Raw genomic sequence first — 22,154 nt, 5'->3', positions numbered from 1 at the left:
CCCAAAATCTTAGACAGCACAACGTCAAAGGAAACAATCTTGGCTAGGAATGAATACCCACCAAGGACAGAGATCAAGACTCCATCCCCTCCTGGTATTGTAGATGTGTCCAGGGTAGTCCCAGCAGAGTTTTCATCATGCCAGCCACCTGGAAAGATTTAGTACAGTAGAAGGGAGGACAAATAATAACTGTCTTCCTGGAATGCAAGAGTAGGAAACAGCAGGGGTCCATAGCAATGCTCTTGAGTAGAAGAAGCTCTCCACAACCAGGAAAGCTGAGTATTTCCTCTGTCTTCTATGCAGAGCTCAGCAGTCCTTCATTTCAAACGCCTCCTGGCCTTTACATTTTCTATCACATGCAGCCTTTCTGCATTATATTGGCTTTCTTGGATCCCAAGCTTAGGAACCCATCTCTCTCCTCCAGCTGCAAGCTCCCTACACACATCCTGCTTTGTGATTGCTTTAGGAGGGTTAGATCCCTGAAAGGTGGGTGCTACAGCACCATGGCTTCACACTATCACCACTTTGTGAATCTAACTCTCCAGAGCACTCTGCACCTGCAACAGAAGGGTGGGATGGGTCTACACTGCTATCTGATTTTCAAGGATTTTATGACTAATTTTCACAATCAAAATTAAAAGAACCTCAATTCAAACATCATTTTTGTAGTATTTCAGTACTACTGTGACAGCCACAGGAAAGCTGATGAATTTTGTCTCCTCTTGCAGTCAGGAACTCCTTATGCAATGATGCAGGTTCTCAAAAACTGCTGAACTGTTGCGCTGAAACTTTTTTCTTTAAAGTGCAACCTGAGGCAGAAAGAAGTCACAGAACATTCCAGTGCAAATTATTAACATTGCAAGTATGTATTATTGACTGCAAACAGGAGTGTGCCAAGCACTCAGCAAATGGCACAGCCCCCAGCCTGGCTCTCCTGCAGCTGCACTGGGGCAGTGGCTGTCAGAGGCTGGGGCAGGGCTCCTCCAGCACCCCACTGCTCCTTGTGCTTCCTGGGCGTCAGCTGGTGCCTTCTGAAGACAAAGCAAATTTTAGGAATCCCTTTGTTTAAAGCAGTTGTTAAGGTTGCAGAACTAACTGGCTTGCTGCAAAGAAATAGGTGAAGTCTATCCCTAAGGCATTCCCACTGAGCTGGATGAAATTTTTCTTCAGGTTCCTTTGAAATCTTCCTCTTTCAAATAGCAGAATTTCAGACTAATAGTTCTTCCTTTTTCAGCCTTTCCTGCTGGAATAAGGACTTTTCTCCCTCCACATATGTCAGCAATGTGGTGGCTGTGAGGAGGAATGCAGTGCAGGAGACTGGCACTGATCTTTTCAAAACGTCTTTGGGGGGACCTAGTCTGAACCAACTTTCAGGAAGAGAATGTCCAACAAAATCAACTCCTGTGCTGAGAAGTTTAATGCACCAAATGTCATTAGGTATTCTTGGAAAACAAGGTCCCAGCATTTAGCAGGAGATGAGGGCAAGGCTCAGCTCTTCCACCCTGTGTGACCATTCCCCATCCAGCTCCACGGTGATCCCTGGCCCTTGTGTCTGTGTTGAAGGATGCTCCCATTGCCCCACAGCCAGGGTTTCTCCCCACGTCGCTGTGGCTCTGCTGTACTGACTGGTTACCAGCCCAGCTGTGCTGGGGTGACCTTTATTGCCCTGCACTGTGGAAGCTGTTCCATTTTTATAAATATCTCAGAGTTCACTGCATGAGGGGACTGCAACTACGGCTTCCTCCCTCTGATATAAGGAGAAGGAACAGCTGCTTTGAGTTGACCCTTTTGTCTGCCTTCACCGGCTGTTACAAAAAATATTTTCCTTCCCCCTTCTGCACACAGGTGGTACTTGGGCTATATATAGTTCCTCTGAACGCTTTATGTTGCAATTTTACCTTTGAAATATGCACCTTTTAGATGACACTCTAAATTCAGATTATATCTCTGTTTCTCCTGAGGAGATGAGGGAATGCACTGCTTGTGTCCAAATTACAGAGTTAGCTACCCAGGTGCAACACACATGCCAAGTGGGATGAGAAGAGGAGCATAGTAGCAGTTCACAGTCATTGCTGTATATTTTACTCCTTGTACTGTTAGTATATTAAGTTGCTGCTTGCAGAGAGCAGGAATGGCCCTGGAAAACAATGCAGGGAGGGAGCAGGAGTAGCTGTGACACAGCTGGCTTGTGCTAGCTCCTTGGACTCAGCACTCATTCCTGTCTATGCCAGCCTGCAATTTGAGGGCAGCTGTAGCTGCTCACCTCAGGGCTGAATTTGGGTGACCGCTTGCCTGTGAATGTTTCTGATGATTGCCCACCACACTTGCTAATGGTAAGTGCTCAGTGTGGGGGAGTTTACAGGCATGAAGTTCCTGCAAGCAGACAAGGAGCTTGGCTGTGATCACAGAGAGATGCTCTTCTCTTGGTTTCTGGGTCCCTTGGTCCATGAGCAAGAGACTGGTGCCAGACAGTGCTGGCAGCTCCAGCTTCTACCAAAGAAAGCAGAAGGAATCTGGTGGTGCTCCAAAATACAGAACATGGGAAGGATGATCAAAGAATCTGTGCTTGAATGGCATGGGGAAGACATTCACCCTGTGCAGAGGTACCTTCCATGGGCTGTGCCATCCAGAAGAGAAGGACCACAGCAGCAGTGGCAGCTTGAAGGCATCTGTTCTCATGGGGTGAAAACTCCCTTGATGTTAATTACAAGGGCCCCGGTATAACAGTCACATATGAGATTTATCCAATATGCATCTTGATCCTTCATGGCTGTGATTTCCTACTTACACTAGTTTGAGATCTGAATCTGACACCTTATCTAGTGTGCTGCATACTGATAGTTAGAAAACCTAATTTGTCCTAGAATAGCCTGGTTTTGCAAGAGGACATTGCACTGAGAGCCTTTTCTTGTATAATAATTTTGCTTTAGAAACTGATTACTCATGGCTCCTATCAGATCTGAATTGCAGATACCTGGGGGAGTGTAGCACTGGGATATTTTTGATTAAAATCACTCTGCTATCTGTTCTACTACAGCTCTCTTCTAAAGTAGGTTTTATGTTATAAATTACTTTATAGATTTGTAAAGCATGACATAGAAACATTATATACCCTGTGAGTGCTTTAAAATTAATTTGTTCTTGAGCGTGTCCATGTATGAATGAATTTGATATAAGCCTTTCAATTTTATGCTTCACTACAGAAAGTGCACACAGTACCAACTGTAAATCAACTGCCACACTTACTGAAATAACTACTCAGCTATGAAAAGAGAGTCTGCCCAATATTTAAAGAAGCTCTAGATAAAAAAAAAAAATAATGTGTGCAAGAGAGCTGACATGCTACCTTGGGACTTTTGAATCTAAACCGGTGAGATTAGTAAAGTTACATCAACGTGCAGATCCTTCAGGTTAGGGCTATCTGACAGAGAGACCAGGAAATTGAAGGAAGTCAGCAGGGATCACATTATTGTCTTGACCACCACTTTCCTTGAGCTGAATGACTCACAAGGATTCACCAGCAGCTCTCCACACCTATGTGTGCAGGTAAAATCACACGCATGGGCTGTCACATAAAGTGGGATTTTCAATGTGCGTGACTGATGTTCAGAAGGGGTGAGCAGCATTTAGAAACAGCATTTCTCATCCTTTTATTACTTAAAAAATACAATTTTGGATCATAACAATTTTTAATGGACTTGTGTCAAATTCAGGAATAGTGTTTCCAGCCCTCCCTTGCCTGGGAAAAAGGAGCCCCCACTCCCCTGCTCCAGGGCAGCTGCTGCTCATCCAGCACATTCTGGGGAATGTGTGAAACCTGCTCTTTAAGTGTGATTTAATTCAGTGTAAATGGCTTCACTGGCCTTTGCTACCAAGCTAAAACCTAATGGTGCTGTGTCTCAACCAAAGGTTGTACCAGGCAGAAAACCCACGTGCTCTGCTCTGCCCAACTGCTGAGCATTTGTACAGTTGCAGTGAAAAGTAAAAATAGTCACAGCAGGAGAGCTGGAGAACATCATCTTTCAGGTGACCTCTGGCTGGAGCTAGAGAACATCTCTAGTGAAAGAAGGGCTTTGGCTCAAATCTCTGTGTGCAGAAGAGTGGGTTTTGACCTCGATGAATTTTCCTTTGAACACCAAGTCAGGGAAGAATAGCTGCCATACCTTATTCTTCCACTTTGTGATGCCAGGCTTTTTCTCCTTTACTTTTATATCATGTCCCACAAATAATGTATTTTGTTGGTCTGAATTTTTTTTTTCAGAATTGCATTTCAAAAGGCTGACAGAATTTTTTTTTTTTCTGTTTTAAGCTACTGAACAAAAAAATAAAAATCAATGACTCTTACAGCTGCCATGGTGAGAACCCTCAGCTCATGCTGCTGTGCTGAGAGTCTAGGGAGACCCAAAACAAAAGCAGCAACCTAAAAAGGAAAGAAACTAAAAGAGACGTCACCCAACTGCCATAGATAGATATAGCTATTGAAATTCTTGTTGACTGTAGTAATTCAGCAAAGAAATCTTTGTCCTTTATACTACAGGGAAGCTTACTATATAAAACATATACCTCAGAAGCAAAAACAACGTTTTTGATGGGTGAAATAACTTCAGGAACAGACTTTTTAGAATCATGCATTTATGGCCATAACATAAAGGGATGAAAATTGAAGGTGCAATTAAACAAATTGAGCCCAAACTTTGTTGCTTCTCTGAGAAAACAGTGGAAATAAGCTTCAGTTGGGAAAACATGTAAGAAGAATAGTTTTTTTTATTTTCAGTAGGGTGTTAAATGCTGTGTTCTTATAATAACAGGCACGGCATGATGCTTTTGAATAGCTTAGGTAAAGGAGGTTCCAACACCCTTGCATTGTGTGACTTAGATAAAATTCATTGACATGTTTTGCACACAAAAGAGTGACTCAAATGAAAGTATTATTAGTAGTAATACCTATTTCCTACTAAAAGCCCCAAAATGCCTTTTACATGGGCAAGTATTAATATAACTACCAGTTATTCTAGTATAAATCTAATATTTATTAATTATTCACTAGTATTAATAGCTGTCTGTATAAAAATTGTTGCTGGGTTTTTAGGTGTTTCTTTTTTCAAAAGTCAGTGGGAAAAACTTTTCTTCAAATATGACAGAACTACTTTTCAGCTCAGCCTTGCTATTAATTCTCCCCAGGGTTCTGGGCAGGTACTCAGAGCCTCATTGCCTAGTGCACTGCAGAAACCAAGTTAGGGCTCTCTCTGCTTCTCTTGCTCACCCCTTTCCCAGTCAGAATGTGAGAAGGAGAAAAATGTCTTCTCCTCCTTGCAGCCTCCAGCAATGAAGGTGGTTCTGGCTCTGGAGTCCAGGTCTCCATCCAGCAAAGCTTTTAAGCAAGTAATCCATCCCCATTTAGAAAAGTGCAGATGTAGCTACATTTTGCCAAGCAAGACCTGGGAGCACACGCCAGCTAAGGGACTTTGGGAAGTGCTTTGGTGAGCAGGGATGGGCAGCTGAGAGGGGATCACAAAAAGACAACAGCAGAAAGGAGCAGAGAGGGCAGCTCCAGTGGTATTGAGCAGCAGGAGCAAGGAGAGCTGAGTCAGGCCATGACTCAGAAAAGCTCACTCCAACTTCAGGGCTTTTGTTGGCTCTGGTCACCTTTTCCAAGTCACTTCACTGTGCTGTTAGAGTTAACAGCAACCTCTTTGACAATATCCTTCTGAGATTTACACAAACAAGGGGTACATTGTGAAAGCCAAGTGTTAATGATGACATTTTTGGTGAAATTACCTGGTGTCAAAGGTAATTTCCAGCATAACTCTAGAACTTGCTAGAAGTTCTTGATTCTGACCTTGGGGATCTGTGACCTCACATCTTCCACTGCTTCACACTTTGCAGTCAGGATCCCATTAGGTCAGGCACAAGGAAAGAGTCAGGGCAAAATGCTCAGTCTAATTCTCCAAACATCATGGGCAAATTGAAGAGCAGCCAAGGGAAAGTAACTCACAGCCCCTCTGCTTGTGGAAGGCTGTGCGTGCCACGTTCACGTGATCCAGCATTTTTGACCACAGGGAAAAAGAGCAGCTTTCAGGCAAGTTAGTTTCAAAAATGGAAACAACTGAGTGTCTGGGAAGGAGGGTGAGATTTTGGTTGTTGGGAGTAAAAAATTAACACAGTATTAAATAAAAGACCAGACCAACTGAGGAGCCCCTTTTCAAGAGGCTCTTTGCACTGGCTGGTACCAAACCCCAGCTCAGCTGAAGAACAGCACAAATCCAGATGTTCACGCACTCCCCAGTATGACATGACTGCCTCTTACCTTTGATATGCGGGCTGTTAATTTACTGGAATGTTTAAAGCACAGGATGAAAATGCCTCTTATGATCTCAAATGGGAAGCCCTTCTTCAACGAAATGCTACACAGGAAATTTTCTTTTTGAAGAAGTACATACCAAAAAAAGTGCTAAAGACTGTATTGTTAAAGACAAGTCTGAGAGTTGCTGTCATCTAGAATAAGCAGCTAGTGCACTTTGATGTACAGCAGAAACTTTTTGGATGTTACAAAAATAGCCCCTTTTATTAATCTGACAGGTCCAGCCCCCCTGGAGGTGCATAAAGCCTTAGCACAAGCAAAGCTTTCTGATGCCTTGCTGAGTCACCACATCACCAGCTCCTGGCAGAAAACCATCTTCTAAATATTCTCTGTAGGCTTCCCTAATTGCTGTGATGTATAAAATACAGCATGTGAGGATGATACAGGTTACAGAGGCTGAAAAATGATGCTTAATTATAAGCTACAAAATCTCAGTATCATAAAGATTGTTTCTGTTAGTGACCTGACAAGGCCTCTTATATCTTACTGCAAGGAGTCTGTGGCTTCAACACATTGAGCACTTTAATTTTCCCTCAAGAAAATTTCAGGAGAAAAGGAGAATTTCATGTTAAGAAACAAATTAAACAACTACTTTTTATACTAAATATGCCTAACCTCAAGCTTTCTCCCTATTATTTCATAAATGCCTTGAGATTACAGAGGTTCAACTAGCTTAGAAGAGATTAATTGCACGTGATCCTGGGAATACAGCCATTGCATTAATTATTCTTCCTTTCCATTGTGTTAGGCTTTTTGTAAATAATCTGCATGATAATGAATGGAGACTAATTAAGAAGAAAGGACATGCTTTACTGTAGTATTAAAACTTTGCCATAGGCACGATGACATCAATATTTCTAGCTGAAAATTACTACTTGCCATATACATCATCCTGAATTTTGCTGTAACTATTAAAAAAAAAGCTAAAAGAATATTTTATCACTGGGTACAAACAGCCATATGCAGTTTTAAAACTATGTAACCAAATGCATAATTCATCAATGTGTACGATACTTTGGAAGAAAGGCAAAGCTGATTATTTCACTGACCCCAAAAGAGAGAAAAATCTCTTAACCTCTATAGCAAGGCTGGTCAATACATCTAAATAAGACCAGTCAAGTGCTAATATCAGTTGTTTCACTGCAAACATGTACTTTCTGTATTGTGTTTAACAGATTTCCCTAAATTCGCAGTGGTAACAAAACAGTTACCACTGCCCCAAAGAGCTGATTTATATGCCAAATAGCATGGTGGAGTAAATGCCACTTAGGAGCAATTCTATCAACTTTGTATGTACAAACAATCCCATTGATTCAAATGGAATCAATCAAGTCAGCAGGATTCAGTCAGGCAATGTCTACATTAGCAATAGGAGCAGCACTGCAGGAGGAAACAGCTTGTGCTGGGGGCCCAAAATCCGTGCCAGCAATGTGGTGGAGAGACAACCTTATCCCTGCCAAGCTCCTGCTTGGCCCCACAGTTGCCTATTAGCAGCTGGAACAAACACAGAAACTGGGAAATTCACTTCAGAAACATTCTCCCAATCCCATCTGAAACAAGGCTGTGGGCACATCCCCAGATGGCCACGAGCCTGCCGGTATCTCACATGCATCATCGTGGCTTGGCAAGGAAAAGTTCCTCTGAGTCTTCTCCACGGCATTCCAAGGAAGGGACTGCACATCCCATGTGCTGAGGTGGCAGCTCATGGTGTGTCATGTGTGTCCTGCAGGGCTGGACAGGCAGGGACGCCCTTGGCTGATCCCAGGGAAAGCTCGGGTGCCTGGGGAAAGGGAGAGCATGAGGTGCATGGGAACCTTCATCAGTGCCTGAATGAAGAATTGGTTTTCCTAGGATATTTCCCAAGTGTATCCAATTGGTGTAATGCTTCTGAATTTTAACAGCTGCCACCTAATCTGCACAAAACAGCACCAGTTCCACTTAACCAGGATGTGCCAGAGGAGGCAGGGGGCCAAGCATGATTACATCACTACAAATTCCCCATCGTTTGCTCTCACATTGCAGAAGGATCAAAATAAAATAGGGGAATAGGAAAATTATATCACTGTTACTTGCTTAATAACATACTTCACCTCATTTTTCCCCAGCATTATAAATGAGACAGCTGCCTTGCTTTGTATCTCAGTATTCATCCAGCCTATTCTTCAGCACCTCTATTTGTTCTGTTTTTCATTGCTGAAATAATGGTAGAGATAAGCCAATGGAGGCACTCCAGTACCAGTATACAAAGTCACAGTTTCCAAGAAAGACAGAAATGAAATTCTTTTTTCAAAAAAAAGTACATACACACATACACAGATTTTTTTTTTTGTTTTCCTCGCTGCCTACTGTGAATCTTCAGAAAAGTCAATATGTCGATTATTTTCAGAAGGGACATACCAATCACATAATCAATATGTTTACATATTTCCAGCTACTTTATGTGATTTCTTTGCTGTATTTTGCAGTTCTTCTACATTAGGCCCAGATAGAAAATACAGCTCTGGTGGTAGTTGGGTTCTTTGTGATTTACATGTTAAATCCACAGTAAAGTCCTTAAATTTGTTTCAAAAGAGTTTCAAAGTGATAGTGGAACAGGTCTGTGCTCTTAGTTAAGAAATTACTGTTTCGAGATAGTGTCTCAAATTCTGTCTATTTTAGTACCTCCTTTCAGGCTCCCCTTGAATAGCAGAAGTTTAGGCCAATTGATTACTCTGCCACTCTCTCAGGAGGTAATCATTTTCTCCACCTTGTTACGAGTTTTTAGCTGTTCAGTAGTGTAAGGTGTAGATGTGCAATTACTTTATTTCTTGATACAAATCCTTCAGCTTTCGGGTGACTTAGCATCTGTCCTCACCAGACATGAAAGGTTTATGCACTGTGCAAAGCGCTGTAAATTCACAATAAATTACAGGAGTAATTACAGGAGATGACTGAAGATACTTTGAGATCCCAAGTACTGTTAGGTTCCCCTGGGCTTTCTCAGGGTAGCATGGGTACAAGATCTCACCAGAGGAGGCTTCTGTGGGTGCATAATTAAAAGCACAGTTCATGGCTAACCTTAAAATTGAAGCCAATAGGAAAGTTTGTGCATAGAAGGATTTGATAGGCTGGGTCTTTCAAATGGTACCTATGATTTTTGGAAGTAGAATAAAAAATGAGGAGCAATGTATCAAGATCTTGATGTAGAATTTTTATTAAAATAAAAAATTTTACTGTAATTTCTCACCTAGAAGGAAGACTTCTACAGATCTTTCCGTACTGAGATGAGAACTGATACAGTTTTCTCTTTGTTCTAATTCATTGTAATGATTTATAGGTGTTTGTTTTGAAATTTTGCATTTTTATTCAAATATTTCTGAAGCAGCCAGAATAACATAGTGTTTAAAATTGCTCACTGATCAAAAGGTATTCCTGGGTGTCTTGATTCTGACATGACAGCAAAAAAAAATCTTACTGACACCGAAATTTTTCACTTGTTTATGTGTTTATTTGTGTTCTGTCACTATTTCCTCCTCCGTTAATCCCAGTTTTGTTCATCTGCCTCCTTAGTAACCCATTGAATCACCTGGCTTTCAGAAAGTTCCGGGTCTGGATAAGCTGAGATAGAAGCCTGAACCATTTCCACTCTCCACACTACAGCCAATAAAGAGATTGTTTACAAATTATACTATGATGTGCAAGATCTCACTTGATTATACCTTAACTATTCTGTTTTTCCCTCCCTACCTCACAGATGATGGAAATGCTTAAAACAAGTTAAGGTAGTATGACACAGACTAACGTAAGTGTGAGCATGGCATCCAGGGGACGAGCTGTGAAATGCTTGCGTGCTTCTGCCAAAATGCCTTGCATGGCTTTCTGCTGTTGTCTCGTGTTTCTGATGTCAGGCAGCATGTTCAGCAACATGTAAGCGTTTCATTTGATATTTATACTCCAGCTCAGCTTTGGTTTTGTGTAGTCTTAATATTCTGCCTTTTTTTGGTAGCTTGTGGCAGCTGCTAATGGCAAATCTGCAAGCTGTGTATGTCATTCCTAAGTGACCTTCAGAAGATCCTGTTAGGATCCTGCTAGGATCCTAATATATCCCATTGGATATAGCTGCTTAGAAACCCATGGCAGAGGTGTTGAAGTGTGAGGTTCAAATGGGTCAGGGGCAGAAGTGACCCTCCTGTGCTAGCCACTGGAAGCAGCTGCTCCTGGTTTGCCTTCTCTGGGAGTCAAGCCTGCTCCTGGTGCACTGCTGACAAGGACAGCTCTGTTACCTCCAGTGCTTTGTGACTCTTCTGTTGTCAAACTCTTGCTTCGTGTGGCAGACGACGGAATTACGAATGTCGTCTGCAGAGTCTTTGTTTAAAAAAGACTTCTATGAGCAAATATGATGTTTTCCTGTGTTTCTATAGTCCTTTTAATCTTAGTGTATGTAAAGGTTATGAAGGTGAGACTAATCACAGCAACTTGAAACATACCCACATGGGTCTTGTGGTGCTGCCTGGCATTCCTGGGCTTCTTTTCTCACTGGATTTTACACTCATATTTTAAGTGTGTTGGTGGATTTTTGGCATGAGGCTGGTCAAATATTGACCAGCTTGCCCAGCAAGGTAGTATCATCTCCATCCTTGGAGATCCTCAGAACTTGACTGGACATGGCCCTGAGCAACCTGCTCTGTTTGGACCTTCTCTGAGGAGGGAATTGGAATACGTGACCTCCTTTCTACTTGTAGTGTCCATGATTCTACAGTTTCATGACTGTGCAGGTAGGGAGTAAAGTGAAGCCACCAAAATAACTTTTAAGCCATCATTCAAAACCAGATCACCAGAGATCAGTGTTCTGGTGACTGGTCCACTTTCCTGGAAAATAAAATGGAGTTTATTGAATGCTGGTTATTACTCTCAGTTCAACCACTTGCAACTGAGCTTACACAGAGATATCTGTTTTTTTCGTATCATGCAACAAAAAATTTGTGTTGAATAGCATGTGTTGTGTGAGATCAAGATGACTTATCAGAAACACCTCTACTTTTGAATTATTGGAGCTATGCCAGCTGACACTGCCAGCTGTCTACATGATGTTTTTATAGCTCTTCTCAAGTTTCCAGTGTAAGATCCCTACCTCTGTTCCTAAGACATTAATGATTAGACTGTCAGTGCTGAGAAAATCCACCTACTGAGCAAGGTCACCTTCGCTGTTCTGAGTAACAAAGGAAAATGCCAGGCTAACAAGGCTCAGGAAGTCCTAATTAATGTCAATGGCAAACTCAAAGCCAGAGAAAAATAAGGCTGCTAAAACAATTGTCTCTAGAGCTAAGATTTTTTTTTTTAATCCATTGTAAAAAAAGCCTGGAAGCTGTATTTTCAAATATGGTTAGTGCTGGGGATGGGTTGCAGAAAGAAAGGGAATCAATAAGGGGTTTGTGATTTCCTGCCTTCTTCTCCTCAGTGAGTTCCTGCCAGCAGTCAGAGCTCTGAGACTCAGCTGAGGCCCTGAGGCAGGAGCACTGTACATCTCTGTTCCCACCTGCCAAAAAGTCACCATGTTCCTTCTTCAGTTTGGCTCTCAAAAAGATGTGTCTCCTCAGGGATTCTGGAGCCATGACATACACCGAGTTGGGCCACCCCACAACCTCCCACCTCCTCTCCTTGCTGCCAGAAGACCCATCTTCCCTCATCCTACACAGCAAAAACCAAAAAAAACAATGGCCAATATCTACCCACAGTTGTTGGGTGAATGGATGTCCACACATGATATTTTACAGAATGATATTTCACAGATATATCTTTAGCACCACTTAAGGATCCTGAATTTGTCTTTGAGTCTTGTGAAATAGTCCATCTTCCCAAAGTACCCTATTAAGCATTTTTGCTCCCATTTTCTTCCCCTAAATCAGTCTCAGCTGAAAATTTAGATTCCCTGAATTGCGCTAATCCTCTTGATTGCCACCTTCCTCCTCTCAATGCTCTGACCCCCATTACAGGCTTGATGGAACCAGCTGTCTCTCAGACACCTTATCTGGCAGAGAGCTGATAAATCCTGCAACAGTTCAGCCTAGTCATTTGTATAATCTGGGTTTTTCATGCTGATGTCCTTACTCAGCCATCTCTGGTTTCTGTGTAAGCCCAGCCCAGTGCTGCTTGGTTTCCTCACTGATTTTCTTCTATGCCAAGGATGTCTCTATGCCCAGTTCCCTTATTTTAGAAGTATGAGGGAGCAGTCCATAAATGAAAGCAGTTTTGGTTTTCAGGGCCTAAATGTGGCAAATAGCACCTGCAGACATGTTTTAAATTCCAGAAAGAAATATTCAAATCAGACATGATGAACAAAATTCCCACAGCCTTTTCAGCAGTGGGGAGAACAAACAGAGGAATCAATTCCCTAAGGGTGCTGTGACTTTCCAGTATTGGAAAGCCCTCGGGATATATTATTCAACACCATCAGAAGTGACTCAGATGCAATTAGCCTACCTTGGGACAAGAAGTAGGCTAAATTTTGGCTTCCCGAAATTTTCTCCTGAGTGTTTTTGTATGATTCTGTTATTTTAATGATGATAAAAGCCTCAGCCAGAAAATGTCATCATGGTTGTAAATTGTGTGCATGTATAAGCAGCTGACAGCAGGACAGAAATTCAGTGGTAAGAGTGGACAGACCTGAAGAGCCACTGCAGGCTGCTGAATGTCATCACCTCCCTCTTGCACACACACACGAGGGTGTAAGTCCCCTGCACACTGCTTCTGCCTCTCGGTGTGACAACAGGACAATGTCACACACTCAGCCAACCCCAGCAGCAGCCACAGGGCCAGACTCTGTGGCCCTCTGGATCTGGCTCCCAGGTGTTCCTCTGCACACCCTCCTGCCTCGGCTGCCTCCCTCCTTGAGCCTCAGAGCCTCCATCCATCATCAAACCCTGTACACGGTTACCTTTGCCAGCTGCATCATTCTGAGCAAATGACAGGAACAGTTCTTCTAGAGACCTTCAGTGCAGGGGTTTTTTTCCCCACATGAAGGTTAAATCCTCAGAAAACTACTCACAGAATGCCATCATTGATCGAAATGGTCTCCTACAATTTCATTCACCCCTCAGCCACATAAGTTTTTGACCATGTCAGATTAGGAGACTGGTTTCTTGCTCTGGTGGCTTTTCTCTCAAGTCTCAGTTTCCATCACACCCTCTGTGCTTCCCAGGCAAGCACAGAGCTCCTCACACTGATCCTGGGTGGCCTTGAATATGTCCACACTGCTACTGCTCGCTGTTTCATCTGCCCCACAGGAGCATTAAGCAAAAGTCAGTGCTCTCTGAAATGGTCACTGTGTGGCTCACTTGCCTAATGTTGAGTTGCCTGTGTTCCCTGTTCAGATATTCCCTGCACCACAGAGCTAGACATGCCTACAGCAGGACATTTCTCCTCTTATGCCCTAACCCCTGGCTGTCCTTTGCTGCTAGACACTTATGCTAGTCTCTGTCATCTCTGCGGGGTCTTCTGTCCTGACATTTCCATTTGACCCATCCCTCACTCAAGCTGCAGTTGCAGTGCCACCCGGGGACCCTGGGAGCCATCCATAACAAAAAGGGGAACACAGCACTTCTTCCTCTGCCCGCCCTGATGCGTTCAGCCATGTGCTGATCCTCTCCAGCACTGCCAGCTTTGAACTCAAAGTCATATTCTTCAGGGATTAAACAGGGAGTAAACAAGTGTCTCTGTGTTTATCAATGAAATAGTGTGTAGGCACAGTTCTCCCTTCTCTGAGGCTGATGTTGCTCACAACCCAGAAGAATGGTGCTTCTTAACTTCAAGCAGAAGCACAGTCACTCATTCACTGTTGAAAGCGTGGTTATAATGGAAGCAAGGAGTGCACTCTTGGGCAGAATCTCCACCCCATCCAGCATATTAATATGGCTCCAAGGGATGTGGAGGAGCTTTACCCAAATGGAGACTTGAGACAGAGCCCAGCAAAACGCATTGTTTCCTGGAAGTGCATGAGGAGCCCTAACAAAGTCAGCAGGATGATCCATGGACTGAGAGGTGTGCTCTTATCTAAGTGCTTTTCTGGCTGAGGGCCACAGACCAACTTGCTCCTGAGAGCCCATGGGACAGCTGGGAAAGCAAAATCTGCCCAGTGGAATACCAATGCCTCTCTTGCCCAAAGATTATCTGACTTCCTGATGTGTGAAAATTGCAGGGTCTTTATTGAAGACCTGGAAAAGCTCACCAGACCTTAAGCTTCCTTCCTTCACTAGAGCAGTTTTAATCCTTCATTAGGGCTGGCCAGACTGCATCATGTGTCCCCAAAATGCCAACATTTCCCTGTGACCAACAGCCACCAGATGGACCATGAAGATCTGAAGCAGGACAAAGACCTTGGGGTTGTTCACAGACAGGAGCAGAGTCCCTCCCCATCAGTTGCTATGGAAGGCAGCTGGGCTGGGCTTATTCTGGTGCCTGCAACCCCAAATCCTGCACTGCCATAGGGACTCCAGTGTCAGGTGGATGCTGCATAGTGCCATGGGGACCACAGCTTGGAAACCATAGATGAATGGAGATGGGACTCACCAAACATAGCCAAAGGATCAGAAATTATCCAGTACTAAGGGTTGGATTTGCTGCAAATTGTAGGCTTCCTTCATAGTGGCAGCATGTGACATCCCTTCTCTGCATCCAGACCACACAAAGAACATAACAGGCAGAAACCCAGACAGACCAGCAGCCTCTCACAACCTGGCAGTACATTAAACTTGCAAGTTATTATACATGAGTTGAGCTGGAGCAGGCTGATGCTCTTCCACACTCTGCCTTACCTGTCTTCTTGATGAACAGCTATTTTAGATTTTCCAGTCATTCAATATACTCATGTAAGAACATTTTCTTATTTCTTAAGGTACATTCCCCTTTTGCAGTCCTATTGACAGTCATGTTAGCAACATGAGACTTCAAGCACTCATCTACTCAATCACAGCATTTTCAGCAGTAAATGATCCTCTGAAATTCAGACTAGAGACAAAAGAGACTCTCTACTGGTACTCATTTAATCAGTTTTTTCTCATTACAGATTTCTGTTTCATATCAAAATGTTCACTGAAAAATATAGCTCTTGCTCTAGGAACCCGTCTTTAACAGACTTGAAGTGGTATAAAGGGTAATTAATAGGTTAGTCCCACCTCTAACATCTGTGACACAATTACAAGCATTGCAGAATGCAAGAATATTCCCCTGCTAACAAATCTGATCTGTCATTAATTTTGGTCCTCATTAAAGAGGCAAGTGGGGTTAAAGGCCAGGAGAGCATATACCTTTGCAACTCATTTTGTTGAAAAAAAAAAAAATAGGGTGTTTTTCTCATTGTGATACTGGCTTGGTACACCCAAAGCACCACTATCTCGATGTTGAAGAAATGCAGAAAAAAACAATTTCACTGAAATGAAGACATAGAGCTGTCTTCAGTCTATTATATATTGAGGGGAGGGCAGTCATTCTCTAGAATGCCTGAAGCCAACTCTGAAGGCAGAGCTCATATATTCTCAGAGGTGTTGAGCTCAGATCCACTTTGAGGGGGAGAAAATATTGCCTCTATCCAGTTCATGCCAGAGGAGATCTCAAAAAGTAAATCAAAGGACACTAGGGACAAATCTTTGATAAAAACATATCAAAACTTTGTTTAATTTTTTTGCACTTCTGTTGTAAAGCAGACTCACCAGAGATAATATGATCTACAAAAGGAATATGTTACTATATCAGGACACAACTTACTGGAAAGATGAGTAATGATTTCATCTAAGTCATTATATCTTCCTATCAATAGCATATCTCTGCAGGGAACATGCTCACCTCCAGCTGAATATCACATAATCCCTGTAGGAGACACTTCAGGTGCCTGACTCAAGGGCATGACAAACCATCCAAAAACCATCCAAACCATCCAAAAAGCAGTGGGGCAGATGGCCCCCTGTTGAGATCAGATGTGCATAGATATGTACATTTTGTGGTATGCTCAATATCCAGCATTTAATCCCTTTAGTTTGTAAAACTTGCTTCTGCCCAGATATGTGGGAAAGGGCCCCTTGTTAGGACAACAGAGAAGGGGTGTGGTTATCCTGGATACAGGCATGATCACATTCACTGACCTCTGAGTGTGACCCACACCCATGGGATCACTGTGTCATACAGCCTGGACCAACTGAGCAGGTGGATCTGCACAGGTACACCTCCATCCTGCTAAACTTTTAAATATCTAAAATCCTCAAATGCTTCCCAGGCAGCTTCTCTGAACAGAGCAGGATTAGTGGGTTAATGGTTGGACTCAGTGACCTTAGAAGTCTTTCCCAACTTTAATGATTCTGTGATTCCGAGAGTACGTGTGTATGGGGGACTGCACTGGGTTAAATATCAGAATCACAGAATGGATAATGTTGGGAGGGACCACAGTGGGTCATCTGGTCCAATCTCCCCACCCAAGCTTTAGCTACAACTGAGCCCCTTATCTTACTTCACATGCCTACCCTGTTTGACTGTGGCTGGTAAACCTATGAGCTGCTGTATCCAGGCAGCACACACTCCAGTCCTATTTTCAACATTATCACCATCCTCTCTCTTCTCTCCAGACTGATGCTGTCATTTAATCCTGATGGCATTCCCTCAAGAGCCTCCTACAAAATTATCTATTATTATTTGTTCCCACAGTAGAGCCACGATAACTCAGTTTTCACAACCTTCTCTGTTCTGGCCCTCTTGATGCTCACCTTGTCTTCCCTCAAAATGTCACAACTAAAATCAATTCCTAGCTTCAATTCCTTAGCAAACCACACTAAATCCTTTCACTGTTTCACCTCCATCCTTTTTGTCAGATTTGTGGTCCTGGTCCAACCTCTCAAAAGTTTCCATAGAACTATTTCTATGGCTTTTCCTACTTTTCTTCTCCTCTCTTCTGAGGTGCTCATTTCCTTTTCCTCTTTGTGGCACCTCCTTCTCCCAGACCTCCTGCAACACAAAACTGAGTGCCACCACAACAAAGTTCAAATCACAGCAGTTCCTAAGTTTTCCATAAATTTGCTCAGGAAATCAGTCTTCTTTGTGTTATTTTCAAACCATCCTCTATGTCCCACCTACAACTCCTGCCTCTGGTGTTGAGGTGTTGCCTTCAATGAGACATAAGCAGTGATTCTCTTGTTCTGTAATCCTCTGCATAAAGTACAGGCAGCTGGAGAAGAAATCAATGCCATGCTCCTGCCCAAGTTGGCCTTGCTTGAACTTACCTCCAAGTAAACCAGAGTCAGTCTTTGCCTGCCACTTGTTTTGGTAGCACAGGATCTACAGCCCATCCTGAGTCAAAAACATTCTTTCTGGGGAGGAGATACAGCTGCTGCATGTTTCCTGCCTCCGTTCTGTTATTACAAATGAAGAGTATTTTATAAATGCCTCTGAAAGACCTGGCATTACATTAAAGTTACATTGAGGAAAAGCTCCCTTTGGAAAGGAAACTATGGTTGAGATTTGGATAGGGAAAGTGTCTCACTATGTCTACACCCAGATTTACTTTTTTTTCTTCCCCAGAGGAAAAGTAAAGGAATGTGACATGAGGACCCCAAGATACTGTCAGAGTAGAGTCTCTTGAGCAGAGGGCACACTACCCATCATCCAGAGAACATTCATTCACCTCTGCCTTGTGTATGGTGCTCAGGCTGAGAATGAAACCTACATATATTTGCCATATCCAAGCAGCTATTTCAGCTCTCCAATCTACAGAAAATTATTTGGCTGACAGGAGCTGCCTCTCAAGCAGTTTGTAATTAATACATCCATTTTCATATTCCTTAAAGACAACATTCATAACAGATTAGGAAGAGCAGAGATGCCACAAAGATTTCTAAATAACAAGAATTAGTTGTGATTAAGTATATCACTGTAGAGTAACAAATAGATTTGTCAATTGCATATCAAAGTTAATAAACAAAAAAGGGGGTACTGATGATTTAAGAAAACATATACAAGAGTAATTCATTCAAGTCTGTAAACCAGAGTGCTTGTAGGTAGTTGGCAATTTCTGGGTGCTTTCCATTAGTCTTAAAAGTTTAAGTTTTTTGAGCCTGGATATTCACATGGGTATTCTGTTGGTTGTTTTTTGTTGTTGCTGTCATTTGGTATTTTTTAAGATGCTGCAAAAGTTGCATCCAAAATTAGAGGGCTTGTAAGGGCTATATTGATTTTGCAAAGTCACCCATAATGGACATACAATCCTGCAGCTAAGATTGTCAAGTCAATTATAATAGGTTTTCAAAAGTGTTGCAAAATATGTACAAGTCATAACTTAACTGAATTCCTTGTAAATTCTATGACTAATTAATCATAACTTGCATAAAATATTTTGATGCTCCATTCACATGCTTAGAATTCAATTAACTTGTAGGTTACCTGCCACTAATAATAAATGTTTCTCCATGACCTTGGTCCAGAGCCTTGTAACAGTGCAGAGCTTTTCATCAGCTTTAAAGGCAACTCTGTCACCGACAGTGGTAAAGTTTACTGAGCCTTACAAAAACTGTCTGCTTCACATAACCTTTGATGAGCATGTTGTACAAAAGGCAACAGGCAGTATTTCTAGGCTGCCCATGTGAGGGAAAGCACAGGTAATAATGCTCAGACTGCTTTGTAAAACCTACAAACCAGGTAGCAACTCACCACTGCTGGCATGGGGATTCACATGTGTGCAGTAAATAACCAATGTCATTTCTTAGGCAGAAAATTAAAAAAACAGAAAAAGTCATATGAATTGGCTGAATGTAGTTCATCCTAGTGATGTGCTGGGTCCTACAGTGTCCTCTTCCTACCTGTTGGTTTAGGATCTGTTTCTCTAATTAGATCAGCCTGAAGATTTAATCCAGCCTTTTTCAGGAACAGTAAATTCAGTCGGCAAAATATGTTTTTAACCATTGTCTGATAGAAACGTGGGGAAAAATAGTGTTTTGCTCTGAAGAATTAAAAAAAAAATGGGGAACGTATATTCCTTTGGCAGGATTTGATAAATCATATAATAATACAGTTATATTTCTTGCTAAGCATAGTAGCTGTCTGGAGGTACCCAATTAGGTAACTTGGCCATTTGATCTGCTATTCAGTGATCCTTATTTCTATTTTTCCTCATGATCCATGATACTACCAGAAGGTGCAGCAAACTGTTTCCACAATTCTCAAAAGGTCTCCCTCTGTGCTTTAGAACAGGGCACACACAAGGTCACTGCAAACAATGCTGTTGAGATTGAGGGAATAGCCTTTTCTCCCTTCTGAACCTGAAGCCACACACACCACTTGAAAAATTAATGAGTGGCTGGGTGATTGTTGTCTCCTGGGGAGTTTGAAGTGAGGTCAGTGCTTATTCACCCTTGGGAGAAGAAGATGGTTTAATGGATGACACAGGGGCTTGGGCTGCAGCTTCAGGACAGTAGGGCAGCCACATCCTGGGTGACCTGGTCTTCACTTGCCTGCAGTTCCCCTGCTGGGATGTTTTTGTGCTTAAAAGGTTCACAAAGCAAATGGATACATTCATGGCTGAAGGACTTTCAGGACCTTTACATGCAATGATGTCTGTTGGGCTCCCAAATTCCCCCCTCCAAACTGATGGATGGTACATAATTCTTAGGAAACATCCCTATGGCTTTCTCTGCCCTGCCCTACATACCCACTGCTGGCCACTGCCAGGAAAAAGGTATGGACTGAGTCTGGTCTGACTTTAAATATGGAAGGTGAGAGGTTTTTTTTCCGTACCTTCCTGTTCTTGGGGAATGCCTGTCTGCAGGCTCCTCTGGCCACTGTGGAGCTGTTCTTTCACATGCCCTCATAGTCCCCTCAGCCCTGTACTTAACTGCAGCATTCATACCATCACAGAAATGCCTCATCATGCTGCCCCACCACAGAGCAGGACCTCCCAGCACTGCTGGCTCAGCACAACATGCTTAGCTCACAAGCCAAGCCAAGGTCCCTCTTGCTCCCAGCACTGTGTCACTTCTTTCTTGTGCAGTAAAGATCTTTGTTTTACTGACCTGCACAACACGCAGATTTATTTGCTGGAGTTACAAAATATATGAGCTGATACAACAACCAGTTTCTACCAAGGCTGCAGGGGAAAAGGCTGTAACTTGCTGTAAGAGCCACAAGCTCCATTAGAAAACAGAAGGTTCCGCAGAAGGGAAGCATGACACGTAACCACTTAATAAAAACAACCCCAGTCCACCAGGGAACTGGCAGAATTTACAGGGATTGTGCTGGGAACAGAAACCCAGCCCTCACGGTCAGCACAGAACTATTAGCAAACACACAGAGCAGTTAATATTTTGAGGTTGTTCTAGCTTTATTTGTGTACCTTGATAGGTGACATTTCCAAGACACTACGAGTCTCTGTAGAGTTGGACCTATTATTAATAGTGAACATGCAGCTGAGCTGGCATGACCGAGAAATAAAGAAGTGAAGTGCACATAGTCATTTATGCAGGGAAGGTTATTCCCCAGAGTTTTTTAGCAGCCTTCCAGTCCCCTTCAACCAGAGACAAATGCCTTGTGCTACCACTACACTAAACAGAAACCTGCCTGTGCCTTAACTAAGGACGCTTTTTCCAAGTCTATTTTCTCATTTGTTTCTGCTATTGTAGCTAAATGTGGGTGGGAGTTTTCTTCTGGGTGATTCTCCCAGCAAGTATTGGCCTCCTGTGGGGTTTTGTTCCTCAATGGTTCTCTGGCCATCTGGGTCTCAGCCACAGGGAATCCCATAGGGTCCCTTTCTTGATGGCACTCCAAAATCCTGCAGGGCAACCATCACTGTCCCTTCTCCCAGGCAGCCTGTGGGCAAGAAGATAGCCAGAGGGGCCTGCAAGGGGATAAATGGAGACATTTGAAACACTGAAGTAGGAACTGGACAACAGGTTTCATTAAAATCACAGCTGGAGCTTCTGGTGACTCAGGTGGATGTGCTGGCAGTGGTTATAAAGGGAGCTGAAAGAGCTCTGGAATGACACCGGTGAATAGGTGTTCCTGAGACCCCTGCAGACAGTTCAAGGGAGGGAAATCCCTGATGGCCACTTGTGGAAACAACATGTGTGCTTGGAGCCCTATTGCAGAAGGTATTGAGGCCAAACTCTCCTCCCCAGCACTGTGCTTACCCTGCTCCTCACCATCCCATTGCACAGGGAAAGGCCCACAATTCTTACAGCTGCTGTAATCCAGAATGAGACAAATGGAGGGGGAAATGTACTCAACAGTTGTTTCAGCAGCTGATTGTTTTTGGTTTCTTAGCAACTGTGGGAAAAGAAGCTGCCTGGGATCTGAACTGTCTGGACAAATCCAGCAGGCATCCCTCTGTGGAGGACAGCCCTCCTCCTCTCTGCTCATCTGCACAGGGAAACCAGGCTGGTGGGAAGCCTTCCCTAAAGAGGGACATAGCAAACAAACAAGCCCACCAAAACAGATGAACAGGCTTGTCCCTTTGTCCTTCTCTCCACTGGGGGACAAGGAAACAAGCTGGTCATCAGAACCTTCCGTGTGGTTCCACCAGAAGTGGAAAGGTTGTTTGAGATTAGACTGTTTTTCATTTTAAAGAGCATGGAAAACATTGACTTGCACTAACAGCTGCAGTCGGTGGTGTTCCCAAGTTGCACCCAAACTAAGAACTGCAGGAGAGGAGTCAGGTTGTTCTGTGCCCCAGTGGTAAGGCCAGGCTGGAGGGGAGCAGAAGGATGCTCCTGTGGGTCCAGCCATCAGCCACTCCGACCCTGCAAATGAGCCTGAAAATGAGCCTGATGGTTTGGTGCAGGGGTCCTCA

Source organism: Cinclus cinclus, chromosome 4 (assembly GCF_963662255.1).
Source record: "Cinclus cinclus chromosome 4, bCinCin1.1, whole genome shotgun sequence".
In the NCBI taxonomy this organism is placed as follows: Eukaryota; Metazoa; Chordata; class Aves; order Passeriformes; family Cinclidae; genus Cinclus; species Cinclus cinclus.
This window is presented reverse-complemented; position numbering follows the sequence as displayed.